The sequence below is a fragment of the Phyllobates terribilis genome, unplaced genomic scaffold (assembly GCF_046119375.1).
Source record: "Phyllobates terribilis strain yellow unplaced genomic scaffold, ASM4611937v1 Scaffold_3__8_contigs__length_932513732, whole genome shotgun sequence".
NCBI classification, from domain to species: domain Eukaryota; kingdom Metazoa; phylum Chordata; class Amphibia; order Anura; family Dendrobatidae; genus Phyllobates; species Phyllobates terribilis.
Window position 1 is genome coordinate 471,843,996 of NW_027362763.1, and position 18,206 is coordinate 471,862,201.

Sequence of the window (18,206 nt, forward strand, 5' to 3'; positions counted from 1 at the left end):
CATACACACACACACACACACACACGCAAACAGTGCACTGAATATGTCTAATATTCTAAGCAAATATATTTCTAAAAAAAATAAAAGAATTATCAGAAGAGTTGTCCAAGAGCCAATGACCACCTGTGAAGAGCTACAAAAATACCTAGAATCAGCAGGTACAACTGTTTCAAAGAAAGCAATAAGTAATGCACTCAACCTCCATGGCCTGTATGCACACTCACCATGCAAGACTACATTTCTGAACAAAAAGCATGTACAAGTGCATTTAAAGTGTGCTCAACAAAATTTAGACAAGCCTCTGAAATACTGGGAGAATATAGTCTAGTCACATAAGACCAACATGTAACTCTTTGGATGCCATAATATACACCATGTTTGGAGGCCAAAGGGCACTGCATATCACCCCCATAACACCATACCAACAGTGAAGTTTGTAGGTGGGAACATCATGGTGTGGGGCTGTTTTCAGCATACGGTGTTGGGAAACTTCATATGACTGAATGAAAGATGAATGGACAAATGTAGCAAGACATTCTTGATAAAAATCTGCTGCCATCTACCAGGATGATGAAGATGAAACAAGAGTGGACACTTCAGCAAGACAATGATCCCAAACACAGAGCCAAGGAAAACTCTCAATTAGTTTTAGACAAAGAAAATGAAGCTGCTAAAATGGCCCAGCCAATCACCTCACCTGAATCCAATAGAAAATTTATACAAGCATCTAAAGCTCAAAATTCATAGAAGGAGCCCACTGGACCTTCAGGATTTGAAGAGCATTTTGTGGAAGAATGGGCCAAAATCACACCTGAGCAATGCATGCAACTAGTTTCTCCATACAGCAGGCGCTTTGAAGCTGTCATCACCAACAAAGGCTTTTTTACAAAGTTTTAACTATATTTTAGTAAGCGTGTTCAATACTTTTTCCCTGTGTCATTTTTCATTATTACACATAACTTAATTTATGGACATCTATGGTTTGATTTCTTTGCCTGTGTGGATTGGATGGGTTGTTACTGACATCTTGTGAGACTTTCATGTCAATAGCACCTTTAGGGTATGTGCACACATTCAGGATTTGAAGCAGAAATTTCCTGAGCGGTTTTGCCTCTCCCTGGCAGAAAAAAATGCATGGGGGTTTACATGCATTTTTCACGCGTTTTTACATGCGTTTTTTGTAGCGTTTTTGTACATCCATGAATGGTTTTTGGAGCTACATAAAGTTGGTGGGACATTGCTTAAGCCCTTGGATTACCATAAGAACTGGGGTGAGTATATTGGTTCATTTAAATGATTAAAGAATGGGTTTGATGTATTTCAAATAAAGTGTTTACAATGTGTCTGTGTGTTTCTTTACTGTAATTAAAGCTTGGTCATGAAAAGGTCTGATTGACACCTTGACATCACCAAACAAAAGAGCTGGGTGTCAGCTAGTCCCATTCACCCAATCTTCATTAGCATTTCTATTCATGTAATTTATGCGACTGCTATGAGATGCTAATTTTAGCCTGGGAAGGTGCCATTAGGCAAACATGGTCCTTGGCCATTAAGTAACATCTCACAGCTGGTTCGTTAGCCGCTACGTCCCCCGATTAGCACTCAGCAGCGCTTTGAACACAACGTATTTATGTTGCATCCAAAATGCGGTGTTCTAATGCCGCACTTTTGTTTTCGGTACATGTGAATCCACCGCATATAATGACACTTCAATTGGTCAAAATCTGCAAAATTCTGTCCGCTACAGAAATTGCCATGCTGCGGGTGAGTTTGGGTACATGGCCACGGTCAGGAGCCGCTGCAGGTTTGACGCTGCGTGTTTATACAGCGTCAAACCCGCAGCATCCAGATGTTACAGCATAGTGGATAGGATCTCTAGAAACCCCACGTCCACTATGCGTGCATCAGAGGCTGCGAATCACTCGTGGACACTGACATGTAGCGCGTCTTACAGGAGCGCAGCATGTCAAATTCTCTTGTGGAGTCATTAGTCTCCACAACAGAAATTTGACCACCAGAATGTATTGAATGCGGTAAATCCGCATGGTTCAGTGAACACATGTGGATTTACCTGCGTTCAACAGAATGCAACGTTTTGGACGCAGCAAAAATTTGTGTCCAAAGCGGTGCTACGTCTGAATTATGGGCACAGAGCTTAAAATGTAAAAAAAAAATGGCGTGGGTTCTCGCGTCATTTTTATAACCAGCAGAGGGAAAGCCGACCGCTGGGGGTTGATATTAGTAGAAGCAGAAGGGACCATTAGCCAACAATGTTCCCTGGCTATTACTATCAACCCAGAGCTGCTTGTTTAGCCTTTACTGGCTAGATTACAGGGAGGCCCCAGAAAAAAATTGACGTGGGGTCCCCCTATAAAATCTAACCAGCCAATGCTAAACTAGACAGCTGTGGGCTGATATTAATAGCTATGGAAAGGGCCATGGATACTAGCCCCCTCCGCGGATATGAATATCACCCCTCAGCAGTCCCAGAAATGGGGCATCCATAAGATGCGCCAAATCTGGCGCTTAGCCTCGCTCTTCCCACTGCCCTGTAGCGGTGGCAATGGGATAATGGGGTTGGGGTTCACGTCACCGTTATATTGGCGGCTGACGTGAAGCCCAGGTTAGTAATGGAGGGTGACTATAAGATGCTCCCATCACTAACGGCGTAGTAAAGTGAAAGGTGCTTTTTCAATAAAAACACGGCCAGAATAAAGTATTTGAATGAAATAAAAAACACACGGTTTTTAATTTTTTTTTATTGCACGCCTCCAAGAAACCCTCGATTTCCTGTAAAAAAAGGAAAATAGCAAACAACACATCCCTCACCTGTCCACCATCAACAACATAGTTCACGATCACTGCCGAGTGTCCCACGACGATCTGTGTCACTTCTACAGCTGTGACATCAGAAATCACTGATGTCACAGCTGTAGAATACAGCACTGTGTAATGGAGCCGGGAGGTGGAACCTCTGAGCTGCAATACAAAGGGGAAGTCCTTGTAAGGAAGCGGGTGACTCCCAGGGAAGGCAAGCAGGTAGCCACAGCAAGTGACAGGGACAGTCTCTGGGTAAGCAGGCAGGTGGTCACAGCAAGTGACGGGGACAGTCTCTGGGTAGACAGGCAGGTGGTCACGGCAAGTGATGGGGACAGTCTCTGGGTAGACAGGCAGGTGGTCACGGCAAGTGACGGGGACAGTCTCTGGGTAGACAGGCAGGTGGTCACGGCAAGTAACGGCAGGATCTCCAGGCAGGCTGGCAGAAAGCAAGCAGGTGCTCCCAGGAGAGCGGGCAGACAGACGAGGCGGATACCTGACAGGTAACTGACGGGCGCTCCCGGGTGAGCGGGCTGACGGAGACAGCAGGTAACAGGCAGGTAACTGGTGGACGCTCCCAGGTTAGCGGTCTGACAGACGAGGCAGGTGACAGGCAGGTAACTGGTCGACGCTCCCAGGTGAGCGGTCTGACAGACAAGGCAGGTAACAGGCAGGTAACTGGCGAATAACAGGCTGGCAGGCAGGACGAGAAGTCAGGCTAGCAGCGGGACCTGAGGGCTGAAGCACAGGAAGACACAGTGCAAACAACTTTGCTCGGGCACCTCCATTTTGGAGGAGGTGCCTTATACATGGGAGATCCTCCGGCAATTGGCCAGGGACTCCTTAGGATGGCGCGTGCGGCCCCTTTAAGAGAGAGGGAGTGCGCGCGCCCTAAGCACAGTGCCTGGGAAGCAGCGCGCGCTGCCAGCAGCGCGGGAGGAGGACGCCGAGCACGGAGCAGAGAGGTGAGGGGAACGGCGTCTCTGCCTAGCAGGGGGCAGAGGCGCCGATGCTACAGTACCCCCCCCTTTAGGCCCCCCCTTTCTTAGGCCAGAGAGAAATTTATCAAGGATGAGCGGGGCATGGATGTTCTCCCGGGGCTCCCATGTTCTCTCCTCAGGACCAAACCCCTTCCAATCCACTAGAAAAAAGGTCTTTCCTCTTACCCTCTTGATGGCCAGAATGCTCTCTACCTCAAACTCGTCTTCAGCGGAGACCGGAGCAGGAGGCGTACCTGTAGACTTGGAAAAAGAGTTAAGTACCACGGGTTTGAGGAGAGATACATGGAAGGAGTTGGGGATCCGCAAGTTGGCCGGGAGTTTCAATTTATGGGCCACCGGGTTGATTTGCTTGATAACTTCCAGTGGGCCGATGAACGCGGGGCCCTAACTTGTAGGAAGGAATCTTGAGCCAGACATATTTGGACGAGAGCCAGACTTTATCTCCAGGACGGAATTGGGGCGGATCCAGACGTCTTTTGTCAGCCTGTTTCTTCATCCGCTCGGAGGACTGAAGAAGTGCGGATCTGGTACTCTCCCAAATAAAGGAGAATTTGCTAACAAGAGACTCCGCGGCCGGGTTGTCCATGGAGGTGGAGACGGGAAACGGGATCCGGGGATTTTGACCGTAGACTGTAAAAAAACGGGGATTTGGAAGAGGATTCACTCTTGTGATTATTATAGGAGAATTCGGCCCACGGTAAAAGATCCACCCAGTCGGAATGGTGGGCATTAACAAAGTGCCGGAGGTAACTGGTTAAAATTTGGTTGATCCGCTCTACTTGACCATTGGACTGTGGGTGATAAGCAGAAGAGAAGTCCAAGGTGACCCCCAGCAGTTTACACGTGGCTCTCCAGAAGCGAGAGGTGAACTGGACCCCTCGATCGGACACGATGTGGAGAGGAAGACCATGGAGACGGAAAATATGATGAATAAAATCTTTAGCCAACTCAGATGCAGACGGAAGACCCGGCAGGGGAATGAAGTGAGCCATCTTAGAGAAGCGGTCAGCGACCACCCAAATGACCGTACAACCAGCAGAGACAGGAAGATCCGTTATAAAGTCCATGGCTATATGCTGCCACGGGGCAGCAGGTATGGGAAGAGGCAGAAGGCGGCCGGCTGGCAGATGTCTAGGAACCTTGTTGCGAGCGCAGGACGCACAGGCCGAGACAAAGTCTATTACCTCCTTGCACAGGGTAGGCCACCAGTAATGCCAGGTAATAAGCTGGAGGGTCTTCTTTTGGCCAGCATGGCCGGCTAGCTTAGATGAATGTCCCCAGTGCAGAACCTTCTCACGATCAGGTACTGTCACGAACATCTTACCGGGTGGAAGACGATTCAGATCCACGGGGGCCACCTGCATTACCTTGGCGGGGTCGATGATGTGCTTTGGCTCCTCCTCAAGATCGGAGGACAGAAAGGATCGGGACAAGGCATCGGCTTTGATATTTTTGTCTGCCGGGCGGAAATGAAGAATGAAATCAAAGCCGGCAAAGAACAAGGACCACCGGGCCTGGCGCGGGTTAAGTCTTTGGGCACTCTGGAGGTAAGCCAAGTTTTTGCGGTCCGTATAAATTATTACCGGATGAAGAGCCCCCTCGAGCAAGTAACGCCACTCCTCCAGTGCCAACTTAACGGCTAACAATTCTCGGTCTCCTATAGAATAATTGTGCTCAGACGAGGAGAAGAGTTTGGAGAAGAAGCCGCAGGTTACCATTCTCCCGGATGACGACTTTTGGGTGAGTACCGCTCCGGCTCCGGAGGAGGAAGCATCTACTTCCAAGAAGAATTGTTTGTTGCAGTCCGGACGGTGCAGCACAGAAGCGGAGGAGAAAGCTTGTTTCAAAGAAAGGAAGGCCTCCTCTGCCTCGGGCGGCCATTCTTTGGGACTAGCGCCCTTACGGGTGAGCACGGAGATAGGGGCAGTCCGGGAAGAGAAGTGCGGAATGAACAGGCGGTAGTAGTTGGCGAAGCCGAGGAACCGCTGAATAGCCTTCAACCCCTCCGGTCGGGGCCACTTCAGGATGGCAGAAAGTTTCTCAGGATCCATTCGTAGGCCGGTCTGGGAGATGACGTAGCCAAGAAATGGAAGCGAGGTCTGCTCAAAGAGGCACTTCTCAAATTTTGCGTAGAGGTGGTTTTGCCTGAGCCTGAGCAGGACTTGACGAACGTCCCTCCGTGTGTGGGAAGATCCGGAGAGAAGATCAAGATGTCGTTCAGGTACACCACCACACAGGAGTAGAGAAGGTCACGAAAGATGTCATTGACAAACTCTTGAAAGACGGCGGGAGCATTACAGAGGCCGAAGGGCATTACGAGGTATTCATAGTGGCCGTCCCGGGTGTTGAATGCCGTCTTCCATTCATCCCCCCGACGGATACGGACCAGGTTATACGCCCCATGGAGATCCAGCTTGGTGAAGATTCTGGCACCCCTCAGACGGTCAAATAATTCAGGAATGAGCGGAAGGGGGTATTTATTCTTCACCGTGATCCGGTTAAGACCTCTATAGTCAATACAGGGACGGAGTGAACCATCTTTTTTTTTAACGAAGAAGAAGCCTGCTCCCACCGGGGAGGTAGATTTCCGGATAAATCCCCAGGCCAGATTTTCCTCGATATATTCAGACATGGCCCGGGTCTCGGCAGCGGACAACGGGTAAATACGCCTACGGGGTGGAGTAGCGCCGGGTACCAGGTCGATTGGGCAATCGTATGGTCTATGAGGGGGTAATGTCTCTGCTTCTTTCTTGTTGAAAACATCAGCATAAGACCAATAAGGGATCGGCAGGCTGGGTAGATTGGCTGGAGAAGGAGAGGGACGAGCAGGAGGACAGGAACTAAACAAGTCTTATGGCAGTCCTGCCCCCAGCGTAGGACTTCTCCGGTCTGCCAATTCAGCACGGGTGCATGTCTCTGGAGCCAAGGTAGGCCTAACAAAAGGGCGTGAGAGAGTCCAGGTAGAACATGGAAGAAGATGCTCTCAGAGTGCAGCATTCCCACCTGCAGAGTTATGGGTTCGGTGATGAGTTGAATGGTTTGCGATAAGAAGCCCCCATCCATGGAGGCGACAGATAAGGGTTCAGCCAGAGGTTTAGTGGGAATGTGGTATTTCTCTACCAGGGACTGAGAAATGAGATTTCCGGCAGCTCCAGAATCAAGTTGAGCTAGTTCAAAGTAACGGTTCTCCCCGCAGATGATAGAGACCGACAGCATCAGAGATGGAGAGGGTTTACTCTTGTCTAGGACGACCTCTCTGAGCGATCCTAGACACAGGCGTTTCTCGGCCTCTCTGGGCAGGAACGGATCCGGTGCTCCTTACTTCCACAGTAGAAACAGCTCCCCTCGGCACGGCGTGACTCTTGACGGGTTTTGACCATCTTGGTCTGGTCGACCTGCATGGGCTCTGGCGAGTGCGCCCGGGGAGTTACAGATGAAGAGACGGGTTTCTGGAAAGTAGGAGCAAGGCGGGGAAACTTCCTCTCACGGGTGACCTCTTTGGTAAGCTCCTGGAACCGGATGTCAATCCGGGTGGCAAGTGTCACCAAGTCATCCAGGGTGGTTGGAATGTCCCGACCGGCAAGTTCATCTTTAATCCGGCCAGATAGGCCCTCCCAGAAGACGGACACCAGGGCCTTGTTATCCCAGGCAAGCTCGGAAGCAAGGGTACGGAACCATATAGCATATTGGCCCACGGTGAGACTCCCTTGGCGGAGGCGTAGGAGAGAGGAGGCAGAAGAGGTCTTTCGTCCTGGTTCAACGAAGACTTTCCGGAAAGCCGTGAGTAAGGCTGGCAAGTTGGACACCAGGGGGTCTCCTCTCTCCCATAGAGGATTTAGCCAGGCCAGTGTCTCCCCAGTGATATGGGACATGATGAAGGCCACCTTGGCCCGGTCGGTGGTGTGCTGGTGTGCCAAAAGTTCGAAGTGCAGGGTGCACTGGTTAATGAAGCCTCGTGCCAGGCTGGGGTCTCCACCAAAACGAGGCGGGGCGGAAAGGCGGGGACCGGGAAGGGATGCCATGGTATTGATGGGCAGCGACGCTGCCGGGGTAGTATTTGTGCGAGTGGAAGCAGCTCCCGATGAGGCAGTAAGTGTGTCCAGGCGGGAGTTAACACTACGCAGGTGACTCAGGATGGACTCCTGTTGGGACCTCTGACGGGATAGTTCATGGCATAGCTCCGAGAGTGAGGGAGCTTGGGTGCCACCGGGTTCCATGGCCCGAGCAAACTGTAACGGGGCCAGGAGGTGGAACCTCTGAGCTGCAATACAAAGGGGAAGTCCTTGTAAGGAAGCGGGTGACTCCCAGGGAAGGCAAGCAGGTAGCCACAGCAAGTGACGGGGACAGTCTCTGGGTAAGCAGGCAGGTGGTCACGGCAAGTGACGGGGACAGTCTCTGGGTAGACAGGCAGGTGGTCACGGCAAGTGATGGGAACAGTCTCTGGGTAGACAGGTAGGTGGTCACGGCAAGTGACGGGGACAGTCGCGGGTAGACAGGCAGGTGGTCACGGCAAGTGACGGGGACAGTCTCTGGGTAGACAGGCAGGTGGTCACGGCAAGTGATGGCAGGATCTCCAGGCAGGCTGGCAGAAAGCAAGCAGGTGCTCCCAGGAGAGCGGGCAGACAGACGAGGCGGATACCTGACAGGTAACTGGCGGGCGCTCCCAGGTGAGCGGGCTGACGGAGACAGCAGGTAACAGGCAGGTAACTGGTGGACGCTCCCAGGTGAGCGGTCTGACAGACGAGGCAGATGACAGGCAGGTAACTGGTGGACGCTCCCAGGTGAGCGGTCTGACAGACAAGGCAGGTAACAGGCAGGTAACTGGCGGATAACAGGCTGGCAGGCAGGACGAGAAGTCAAGCTAGCAGCGGGACCTGAGGGCTGAAGCACAGGAAGACACAGTCCAAACAACTTTGCTCGGGCACCTCCATTTTGGAGGAGGTGCCTTATATATGGGAGATCCTCCGGCAATTGGCCGGGGACTCCTTAGGACGGCGCACGCGGCCCCTTTAAGAGAGAGGGAGCGCGCGCGCACCCTAAGCACAGTGCCTGGGAAGCAGCGCGCGCTGCCAGCAGCATGGGAGGAGGACGCCGAGCACAAAGCAGAGAGGTGAGGGGAATGGCGTCTCTGCCTAGCAGGGGGCAGAGACGCCGATGCTACACACTGTATACTGACAGGGGTGTAAAATCACCCCTATCAGTATACAGGCTGCAGGAGACACATCCGAAGAGAGTCTTTTTCGACAGTTTAACAGTCGAATTTAATCTGAAACACGGCCAGTGCAATCCAGGGTTATTACAGCAACAATCTTCATTACAGTACAGTCTGAGTTTCTTGAGCAACCAGCTCCAGTAACAATACAGTAGTTTCTTCACAAGGCACAGTATTACAGTCTCTTCAGTAGCATAATTCAGAATAGATTAGACCTCTTAGCAGCACACTTCCATGCATACACAACCACAGGCGTTTCCTTCACAAGGACACAATAGTACACAGCATTCTTTATCCTGCATGAAGATGGAGGGGGGAGGGTTTGATGAGGGAGATTATCCCTGTGAAACAATTCCTTCCAATCCTTATCTTCCTGCCCGATAATACTCTGCACTGTTAGTTCAGGGACTTTATCTGACCTGTGTTTAGTTTCTCTCCGGATCTGAATCCTGTTCAGTCGCCTTCTGTCAGATACAGATAACACACTACCTTTTTCTTCAGCTTCAGCCAGACTACAATAACAAGTTCCCCACAATCCCCTTGGGGCTCTGCTAAAACACTCCCTGTCTCATGTGACTGTGTTAATCCCTCTAGTTTCTGGATGCTTCTGAAGCACACTACTTCCTGTCTCCTGTGCTTGTGTTATTTGTAATAGTTGCTGGATGGGATGCTTTTGAAGCAACAGCACTACTTCTACCTGTCACACTCTGGCATATCAATATTCTCATCTAGAAAATTTCTTCTAGCTTGCAGTCCCTTATCGCGTGGTATATTTGACCATATTATCCATCCTCCCATTTCATATCTTTAACCAGAAATATAAGATTCATGGAATCTTTTAGATGGGATCAACTTATCATATGATTTTTAGATCATTTACCATGTATCTCTGAAGAATTACATCAATGTAGTGAGATAGCTTGCATGTTAGTAAGGAAACACTGGATCACTGGATATTATCTGTCTGCAGAAATCTGCAGCAGAGAAACTATACGAAGCAGGCCAGTACATCATGTTGATACCAGATTACAATGCAAAACCCTGCTGACAAACTCGCGTTAAGTATTTAAAAAAAAATTACAAAATAAAAAAAAAAGTCATTTAATCTAATAAACAAAAGGCCCCCAAATAAGACACATATTTGGTATCTCGTCAGTAACGACCAGTACAATAAAAATATATCATGTTTATCCCTATACGATGAATGCCGTGTTACACTACTGGGTGTGGAACCACTGTACCGTGGTACAAGGAGGGACCGGAGGGGCGTAACTAGGGACCTCACCCAGACCGACCATGGCTATACGGCAGCTTAGTCGACTCTGTGAACCAAGAAAGGACCGGGAAGGTGGACCAAGTGCTACTCCGGGACCGACTTCGTGTGAGAGCAGGCAACTCCCACGGAACTGATGGCAGGCGCCGACTGGCACGGCAGATAAGCAGGCAGGTGGGCACGGCAGATAGGCAGGCACGGCTGGTAGGCAGGCAGGCATGGCTGGTAGTCAGGCACGGCTGGTAGACAGGCTGGCGGGCACGGCTAATAGACAGGCTGGCGGGCACGTCTGACAAGACAGGCTGGCGGGCACAGCTGATAGGTTAGCCGGCATGTCTGATAGACAGGCTGGCAGGCAGCACTGGGATCTAAGGGCTGACAAGCGTGTTACACACAAACTGACAACATTGCTCAGGCACCTCCGTGTTGGGGAGGTGCCTTATATAGTAGATGCCCTCCGGCCACTGGCCGGGGACATCTTAGGATGACACGCGTCGCCTTTGAGAGGCAGGGAGCGCGCGCGCCCTAAGCACAGTACCCCGGGCAGAGTCACCGAGGAGGGAAGCCGGAGTAGCGGGAGGCATGGACCGGGAGCCACAGCGGTAAGGGTGTCAGCGTCTCTGCCGGGGAAGAGGGGCAGGAGGCAGAGATGCCGGCGCTACATGCCGCAAAATAAAAATACAAAAAAACTGCTGAAATTACCACTTTTGTTCATCTTGCCTCATATAAAAAGAAATAAAAAAATTATCAAAAAATTGTAAGTATGCTTCCAATAAAATGAACAGTTTGTTGTGCAAAAAGAAGCCCTCATAGAACACTGAAGTCAGAAAAGGGAAAAACTTACAACTTTCAAAATATGATGAAGGAAAAAAGAAGAATAATGATTTTTACTCATAAAAACGTGATTTTTCTTGCGCAAAAGTAGTAAAAGATAAAAAATAATCATAAATTGGGTATCACTGTAATTGCATTGACCCATACCATTAAAACTATAGAATTATTTATCCTGCACGGAGGAGAAACCCCCCAAAAAGTGCAAAAAGCAATGGCAAAAATGGTACCAGTGAAAACCACAGCTTGTATACATAGCTAGAAAAATATTAAACTTGGAACACTCGGAAAGCCTCAACACAAAAAAAAGCATTTTTTTTCCTAAGCAGTATTCTAGTAGAATAATAAAACAATACAAATTTGATATTGCTGTAATTATGTTGACTCGCAGAATACAATATTGCCACAGAATATAGTGAGTGGTGCTTTTTCGCTCTATTTCTTAACATAAACAGTTAATAAAAGCTAGGTATTAGGTCATATGTACCCCAAAATGGTGAGAATGACAAATACAACTCATCTCGCTAGAAGAAAAAAAAATGGCTTATTGAATGTAAATGGAAAAATGCAAGAAACAAATATATTATAAATCAGGGCTGGTGAGTCGATGAGCCATACCACAGACTTCGACTACTCAATTTCCCTGACTCCCGACTCCAACTGAACAGCATGGCCTGCATTGTACTAATGAACCCAACTTATTATATGTTTTAGGAGTTAGTCCATTTTATTCCGACTCCCGACTCCACAGCACTGCCTCACTACTGAGCATGTACATAAAGTGCAGCACAGATTCATCTCACTGCCTCACTACTGAGCATGTACATAAAGTGCAGCACAGAATCATCTCACTGCCTCACTACTGAGCATGTACATAAAGTGCAGCACAGATTCATCTCACTGCCTCACTACTGAGCGTGTACATAAAGTGCAGCACAGATTCATCTCACTGCCTCACTACTGAGCATGTACATAAAGTGCAGCACTGATTCATCTCACTGCCTCACTACTGAGCATGTACATAAAGTGCAGCACAGATTCATCTCACTGCCTCACTACTGAGCGTGTACATAAAGTGCAGCACAGATTCATCTGACTGCATCACTACTGAGCGTGTACATAAAGTGCAGCACAGATTCATCTCACTGCCTCACTACTAAGCATGTACATAAAGTGCAGCACAGATTCATCTCACTGCCTCACTACTGAGCATGTACATAAAGTGCAGCACAGATTCATCTCACTGCCTCACTACTGAGCATGTACATAAAGTGCAGCACAGATTCATCTCACTGCTGAGCGTATACATAAAGTGCAGCACAGATTCATCTCACTGCCTCACTACTGAGCATGTACATAAAGTGCAGCACAGATTCATCTCACTGCCTCACTACTGAGCATGTACATAAAGTGCAGCACAGAATCATCTCACTGCCTCACTACTGAGCATGTACATAAAGTGCAGCACAGATTCATCTCACTGCCTCACTACTGAGCATGTCCATAAAGTGCAGCACAGATTCATCTCACAGCCTCACTACTGAGCATGTACATAAAGTGCAGCACAGATTCATCTCACTGCCTCACTACTGAGCGTGTACATAAAGTGCAGCACAGATTCATCTCACTGCCTCACTACTGAGCATGTACATAAAGTGCAGCACAGATTCATCTCACTGCTGAGCATGTACATGAAGTGCAGCACAGATTCATCTGACTGCCTCACTACTGAGCGTGTACATAAAGTGCAGCACAGAATCATCTCACTGCCTCACTGCTGAGCATGTACATAAAGTGCATCACAGATTCATCTCACTACTGAGCATGTACATAAAGTGCAGCACAGATTCATCTCACTACTGAGCATGTACATAAAGTGCAGCACAGATTCATCTCACTGCCTCACTGCTGAGCATGTACATAAAGTGCAGCACAGATTCATCTCACTGCCTCACTACTGAGCATGTACATAACGTGCAGCACAGATTCATCTCACAGCCTCACTGCTGAGCATGTACATAAAGTGCAGCACAGATTCATCTCACTGCTGAGCATGTACATAAAGTGCAGCACAGATTCATCTCACTGCCTCACTACTGAGCATGTACATAAAGTGCAGCACAGATTCATCTCACTGCCTCACTACTGAGCGTGTACATAAGGTGCAGCACAGATTCATCTCACTGCCTCACTACTGAGCATGTACATAAAGTGCAGCACAGATTCATCTCACTGCTGAGCGTGTACATAAAGTGCAGCACAGATTCATCTCACAGCCTCACTACTGAGCATGTACATAAAGTGCAGCACAGATTCATCTCACTGCCTCACTGCTGAGCATGTACATAAAGTGCAGCACAGATTCATCTCACTGCCTCACTACTGAGCATGTACATAACGTGCAGCACAGATTCATCTCACAGCCTCACTGCTGAGCATGTACATAAAGTGCAGCACAGATTCATCTCACTGCTGAGCATGTACATAAAGTGCAGCACAGATTCATCTCACTGCCTCACTACTGAGCATGTACATAAAGTGCAGCACAGATTCATCTCACTGCCTCACTACTGAGCGTGTACATAAGGTGCAGCACAGATTCATCTCACTGCCTCACTACTGAGCATGTACATAAAGTGCAGCACAGATTCATCTCACTGCTGAGCGTGTACATAAAGTGCAGCACAGATTCATCTCACAGCCTCACTACTGAGCATGTACATAAAGTGCAGCACAGATTCATCTCACTGCCTCACTACTGAGCATGTACAGTACAGACCAAAAGTTTGGACACACCTTCTCATTTAAAGATTTTTCTGTATTTTCATGACTATGAAAATTGTACATTCACACTGAAGGCATCAAAACTATGAATTAACACATGTGGAATTATATGTGGAATTATATACTTAACAAAAAAGTGTGAAACAACTGAAAATATGTCTTATATTCTAGGTTCTTCAAAGTAGCCACCTTTTGCTTTGACGACTGCTTTGCACCCTCTTGGCATTCTCTTCATTAGCTTCAAGAGGTAGTCACCGGAAATGGTCTTCCAACAATCTTGAAGGAGTTCCCAGAGATGCTTAGCACTTGTTGGCCCTTTTGCCTTCACTCTGCGGTCCAGCTCACCCCAAACCATCTCGATTGGGTTCATGTCTGGTGACTGTGGAGGCCAGGTCATCTGGCATAGCACCCCATCACTCTCCTTCTTGGTCAAATAGCCCTTACACAGCCTGGAGGTGTGTTTGAGGTCATTGTCCTGTTGAAAAATAATTGATGGTCCAACTAAACGCAAACCGGATGGAATAGCCTGCCACTGCAAGATGCTGTGGTAGCCATGCTGGTTCAGTATGCCTTCAATTTTGAATAAATCCCCAACAGTGTCACCAGCAATGCACCCTCACACCATCACACCTCCTCCTCCATGCTTCACGGTGGGAACCAGGCATGTAGAGTCCATCCGTTCACCTTTTCTGCGTTGCACAAACACACGGTGGTTGGAACCAAAGATCTCAAATTTGGACTCATCAGACCAAAGCGCAGATTTCCACTGGTCTAATGTCCATTCCTTGTGTTCTTTAGCCCAAGCAAGTCTCTTCTGCTTGTTGCCTGTCCTTAGCAGTGGTTTCCTAGCAGCTATTTTACCATGAAGGCCTGCTGCACAAAGTCTCCTCTTAACAGTTGTTGAAGAGATGTGTCTGCTGCTACAACTCTGTGTGGCATTGACCTGGTCTCTAATCTGAGCTGCTGTTAACCTGCGATTTCTGAGGCTGGTGACTCGGATAAACTTATCCTCAGAAGCAGAGGTGACTCTTAGTCTTCCTTTCCTGGGGCGGTCCTCATGTGAGCAAGTTTCTTTGCAGCGCTTGATGGTTTTTGCAACTGCACTTGGGGACACATTCAAAGTTTTCCCAATTTTTCACACTGACTGACCTTCATTTCTTAAAGTAATGATGGCCACTCGTTTTTCTGCTTTTTTCTTGCCATAATACAAATTCTAACAGTCTATTCAGTAGGACTATCAGCTGTTTATCCACCTGACTTCTGCACAACACAACTGATGGTCCCAACCCCATTTATTAGGCAAGAAATCCCACTTATTAAACCTGACAGGGCACACCTGTGAAGTGAAAACCATTTCCGGTGACTACCTCTTGAAGCTCATCAAGAGAATGCCAAGAGTGTGCAAAGCAGTCATCAAAGCAAAAGTTGGCTACTTTGAAGAACCTAGAAAATAAGACATATTTTCAGTTGTTTCACACTTTTTTGTAAAGTATATAATTCCACATGTGTTAATTCATAGTTTTGATGCCTTCAGTGTGAATGTATAGTTTTCATAGTCATGAAAATACAGAAAAATCTTTAAATGAGAAGGTGTGTCCAAACTTTTGGTCTGTACTGTACATAAAGTGCAGCACAGAATCATCTCACTGCCTCACTACTGAGCATGTACATAAAGTGCAGCACAGATTCATCTCACTGCCTCACTACTGAGCATGTCCATAAAGTGCAGCACAGATTCATCTCACTGCTGAGCGTATACATAAAGTGCAGCACAGATTCATCTCACTGCCTCACTACTGAGCATGTACATAAAGTGCAGCACAGATTCATCTCACTGCCTCACTACTGAGCATGTACATAAAGTGCAGCACAGAATCATCTCACTGCCTCACTACTGAGCATGTACATAAAGTGCAGCACAGATTCATCTCACTGCCTCACTACTGAGCATGTCCATAAAGTGCAGCACAGATTCATCTCACAGCCTCACTACTGAGCGTGTACATAAAGTGCAGCACAGATTCATCTCACGGCCTCACTACTGAGCATGTACATAAAGTGCAGCACAGATTCATCTCACTGCTGAGCATGTACATGAAGTGCAGCACAGATTCATCTGACTGCCTCACTACTGAGCGTGTACATAAAGTGCAGCACAGAATCATCTCACTGCCTCACTGCTGAGCATGTACATAAAGTGCAGCACAGATTCATCTCACTACTGAGCATGTACATAAAGTGCAGCACAGATTCATCTCACTACTGAGCATGTACATAAAGTGCAGCACAGATTCATCTCACTGCCTCACTGCTGAGCATGTACATAAAGTGCAGCACAGATTCATCTCACTGCCTCACTACTGAGCATGTACATAACGTGCAGCACAGATTCATCTCACAGCCTCACTGCTGAGCATGTACATAAAGTGCAGCACAGATTCATCTCACTGCTGAGCATGTACATAAAGTGCAGCACAGATTCATCTCACTGCCTCACTACTGAGCATGTACATAAAGTGCAGCACAGATTCATCTCACTGCCTCACTACTGAGCGTGTACATAAAGTGCAGCACAGATTCATCTCACTGCCTCACTACTGAGCATGTACATAAAGTGCAGCACAGATTCATCTCACTGCCTCACTGCTGAGCATGTACATAAAGTGCAGCACAGATTCATCTCACTGCCTCACTACTGAGCGTGTACATAAAGTGCAGCACAGATTCATCTCACTGCTGAGCATGTACATAAAGTGCAGCACAGATTCATCTCACTGCCTCACTACTGAGCATGTACATAAAGTGCAGCACAGATTCATCTCACTGCCTCACTACTGAGCATGTACATAAAGTGCAGCACAGATTCATCTCACTGCCTCACTACTGAACGTGTATATAAAGTGCAGCACAGATTCATCTCACTGCCTCACTACTGAGCGTGTACATAAAGTGCAGCACAGATTCATCTCACTGCCTCACTACTGAGCGTGTACATAAAGTGCAGCACAGATTCATCTCACTGCCTCACTACTGAGCATGTACATAAAGTGCAGCACAGATTCATCTCACTACTGAGCGTGTACATAAAGTGCAGCACAGATTCATCTCACTGCCTCACTACTGAGCATGTACATAAAGTGCAGCACAGATTCATCTCACTGCCTCACTACTGAGCATGTACATAAAGTGCAGCACAGATTCATCTCACTGCCTCACTACTGAGCATGTACATAAAGTGCAGCACAGATTCATCTCACTGCCTCACTACTGAGCATGTACATAAAGTGCAGCACAGATTCATCTCACTGCCTCACTACTGAGCATGTACATAAAGTGCAGCACAGATTCATCTCACTGCCTCACTACTGAGCATGTACATAAAGTGCAGCACAGATTCATCTCACTGCCTCACTTCTGAGCATGTACATAAAGTGCAGCACAGAATCATCTCACTGCCTCACTACTGAGCGTGTACATAAAGTGCAGCACAGATTCATCTCACTGCCTCACTACTGAGCATGTACATAAAGTGCAGCACAGATTCATCTCACTACCTCACTACTGAGCATGTACATAAAGTGCGGCACAGATTCATCTCAACTAAAAGCCGAGATCCTTAGATCAGTAATAGATCAGACATTTATAGGACATTTCATAACTTTCCCAAATTCTTATGAAAAAAATGACAGCACATACTGCATTGTACTAATGAACCCAATTTATTATATATTTCAGGAGTTGGCGTCGATCCATTTTATACCGACTCCATCAAAATGGACACCGACTCTGACTCCACTACTCCGACTCCACAGCCCTGTTATAAATGTGTCCATATTTTGTCAGAAAAGGATTTAGCTTTGCCAGCTTTATAATGATCTTATTAGTTGTTTTTTTTTATCATCCTTTTGTCAGGTTAGACTAATTTATATTAGATTAGCTATACATCATACTATAACACCTGAGTTAGTGGATATAACTAAACAAGAAAAAATGTTTGCCTCCCCATCCACTCCCCAAAACTAAACTCTTCCTATACACGGTATTGCCTGGTGTTCTGCTTCTCCTTGTTCTCCGGAATGGATGACAGAGATACAGATAATCTGTCCAGTAACTCGAAATTCCTCTCTATGAAGAGTAACGTAGCATGTTCTTGACAATTTCCATCTGAGAACAAGCTTTTTGAGCCCAACGTTGTTACACGTTTTTAAGTAGGTGTAATTGGGCCCAATAGCCCAAAGTTATTAGGACAGCTCTAAGATTTAATCATTTATTTAAATAATCTTGTCCT

General features: G+C 47.5%; 1 protein-coding gene across 2 annotated transcripts in view; it reads right to left on the reverse strand.

Annotated features, from left to right (window-relative positions):
• Positions 1 to 18,206, reverse strand: part of CDK19 (cyclin dependent kinase 19) — a 252,857-nt gene that overhangs the window by 73,526 nt on the left and 161,125 nt on the right. The window lies entirely within an intron of this gene.